The sequence below is a fragment of the Arachis stenosperma genome, chromosome 5 (genome assembly GCF_014773155.1).
Source record: "Arachis stenosperma cultivar V10309 chromosome 5, arast.V10309.gnm1.PFL2, whole genome shotgun sequence".
Lineage (NCBI taxonomy): Eukaryota > Viridiplantae > Streptophyta > Magnoliopsida > Fabales > Fabaceae > Arachis > Arachis stenosperma.
Window position 1 is genome coordinate 100,880,717 of NC_080381.1, and position 3,420 is coordinate 100,884,136.

At 42.7% G+C, this 3,420-nt stretch overlaps 1 non-coding gene across 1 annotated transcript; it reads right to left on the reverse strand.

The window, feature by feature from the left end:
- Window positions 1-240: 240 nt before the first annotated feature.
- On the reverse strand, window positions 241-344 carry LOC130983552 (small nucleolar RNA R71). Its single transcript, XR_009087537.1, has one exon. It is a non-coding gene; the product is annotated as a small nucleolar RNA R71 (small nucleolar RNA).
- Between the last annotated feature and the right edge of the window lie 3,076 nt (window positions 345-3,420).

The following is a 3,420-nucleotide window of genomic DNA, read 5'->3' on the forward strand; positions in this document are numbered from 1 at the left end:
CAAGTTTTATGGACTTCCATCTGAAGATCCTTACCAGTTTTTAACTGAGTTCTTGCAGATTTGTGAGACTGTTAAGACAAATGGAGTTGATCCTGAAGTCTACAGACTCATGCTTTTCCCTTTTGCTGTAAGAGACAGAGCTAGAATATGGTTGGATTCATAACTAAGGATAGCCTGGACTCCTGGGATAAGCTGGTCACGGCTTTCTTGGAGAAATTCTTTCCTCCTCAAAAGCTGAGCAAGCTTAGAGTGGATGTTCAGACCTTTAAACAAAAAGATGGTGAATCCCTCTATGAAGCTTGGGAAAGATACAAGCAGTTGACCAAGAGGTGTCCATCTGACATGTTTTCAGAATGGACCATATTAGATATATTTTATTATGGTCTATCTGAGTTTTCGAAAATGTCATTGGACCATTCTGCAGGTGGATCTATTCACCTAAAGAAAACGCCTGAAGAGGCTCAAGAACTCATTGACATGGTTGCAAATAACCAATTCATGTACACCTCTGAGAGGAATTCCGTGAATAATGGGATACCTCAGAAGAAGGGAGTTCTTGAAATTGATGCTCTGAATGCCATATTGGCTCAGAACAAAGTGTTGACTCAGCAAGTCAACATGATCTCTCAAAGTCTGAATGGATGGCAAAATGCATCCAACAGTACTAAAGAGGCAGCTTCTGAAGAAGCTTATGATCCTGAGAACCCTGCAATGGCAGAGGTCAATTACATGGGTGAACCTTATGGAAACACCTATAATTCATCATGGAGAAATCATCCAAATTTCTCATGGAAGGATCAACAAAAGCCTCAACAAGGCTTTAATAATGGTGGACGCAATAGGCTGAGCAATAGCAAGCCTTTTCCATCATCTTCTCAGCAACAGACAGAGAATTCTGAACAAAACACTTCCAATTTAGCCAATCTAGTCTCTGATCTGTCAAAGGCCACTTTCAGTTTCATGAGTGAAACAAGATCCTCCATCAGAAATCTGGAGGCACAAGTAGGCCAGCTGAGTAAGAAAGTCATTGAAACTCCTCCCAGTATTCTCCCAAGCAATACAGAAGAGAATCCAAAAGCAGAGTGCAAGGCCATTGATGTAATCAACATGGCCGAATGCACAAGGGAGGAGGAGGACGAAAATCCTAGTGAGGAAGACCTCCTGGGATGTCCCTCAAGCAAGAAGGAGTTTCCTATTAAGGATCCAAAGGAATTTGAGGCTCATATAGAGACCATAGAGATTCCATTAAATCTCCTTCTGCCATTCATGAGCTCTGAAGACTATTCTTCCTCTGAAGAGGATGAAGATGTGGCTGGAGAGTAAGTTGCTCAATATTTAGGAGCTATCATGAAGCTGAATGCCAAGTTGTTTGGTAATGAGACTTGGGAAAATAAACCTCCCTTGCTCATTGGGGAACTAGACACTTGGATTCAGCAAATTTTACCTCAAAAGAGACAAGATCCTGGCAAGTTCTTAATACCTTGTACCATAGGCACCATGACCTTTGAAAAAGCTCTATGTGATCTAGGGTCAGGGATAAATCTTATGCCACTCTCTGTAATGGAGAAGCTGGGGATCATTGAGGTACAACCTGCCTTGTTCTCATTACAACTAGCAGACAAGTCATTGAGACAAGCTTATGGAATAGTAGAGGACGTGTTAGTAAAGGTTGAAGGCCTTTACATCCCTGCTGATTTCATAATCTTAGACACTAGGAAGGAAGAGGATGAATGCATCATCCTTGGAAGGCCTTTCCTAGCCACAGCAGGAGCTGTGATAGATGTCAACAGAGGGGAATTAGTCCTTCAATTGAATGGGGACTACCTTGTGTTTAAGGCACATGGCCATCTCTCTATGACAAAAGAGAGTAAGCATGAAGAGCTTCTCTCAGTTCAGAGTCAAGAAGAGCCCCCACAGTCAAACTCTAAGTTTGGTGTTGGGAGGCCACAACCAAACTCTAAGTTTAGTGTTAAGACCCCATATCCAAACTCTAAGTTTGGTGTTGGGACTATACAACATTGACCTGATCACCTTGTGGCTCCATGAGAGCCCACTGTCAAGCTATTGACATTAAAGAAGCGCTTGTTGGGAGGCAACCCAATTTTATTTATCTAATTTTTATTTTATTCTATTTTATAGTTATTTTGTGTTTTATTAGGTACATGATCATGTGGAGTCAAGAAAAAATATAAAAATTAAAATCAGAATAAAAAACAGCAGAAGAAAAATCACACCCTGGAGGAAGGACAGACTGGCGTTCAACGCCAGTAAGGAGCATCTGGCTGGCGTTCAACGCTAGAACAGAGCATGAATCTGGTGCTGAACGCCAGAAACAAGCAACATTCTGGCGTTTGAACGCCAGGAATGTGCCTTGAGAAAAGCTGGCGCTGAACGCCAGAAACATGCTACATATGGGCGTTGAACGCCCAGAACATGCTTTACATGGCCGTGGAACGCCCAGAACGTGCATCACCTCGGCGTTTAAACGTCAGAATGGTATGCAAAGGCATTTTACATGCCTAATTGGTACAGGGATGGAATTCCTTGACACCTCAGGATCTGTGGACCCCACAGGATCACCTCAGGATCTGTGGACCCCACAGGATCCCCACCTAACATATTTCCACCTTACCTCCTAATCCTATTAACACTCTTCCCCATGTCACACTTCCCAAAACCCTTCACCAATCACCTCAATCTCTCTTCCCCATCACCTATTCACCACTCACATCCATCCACTCTTCCCCATAAACCCCACCTACCTCCAAAATTCAAAAATCTTTCCCACCCAAACCCACCCTAAAATGGCCGAACCTACCCTCTCCCCTTTCCCTATATAAACCCTTCCATTCCACTTCATTTTCACACAACACAACACCCTCTTCTATACCTTGGCCGAAACCCACCCTCCCCATTCTCCTCAATATTTTCTTCTTCTTCTTCTTCTCTTCTTTCTTCTCTTGCTCGAGGGCGAGCAATATTTTAAGTTTGGTGTGGTAAAAGCATAAGCTTTTTTGTTTTTCCATTACCATCAATGGCACCTAAGGCCGGAAAATCCTCTAGAAAAGGAAAAGGGAAGACAAAAGCTTCCACCTCCGAGTCATGGGAGATGGAAAGATTCATCTCCAAAAGCCATCAAGACCACTTCTATGATGTTGTGGCAAAGAAGAAGGTGATCCCTGAGGTCCCTTTCAAACTCAAGAAAAATGAGTATCCGAAAATCCAACATGAGATCCGAAGAAGAGGTTGGGAAGTCCTAACCAACCCCATGCAACAAGTCAAAATCTTAATGGTTCAAGAGTTCTATGCCAATGCATGGATCACTAGGAACCATGATCAAAGTATGAACCCGAGTCCAAAGAATTATCTCACAATGGTTTGGGGGAAATACTTAGATTTTAGTCTGGAGAATGTGAGATT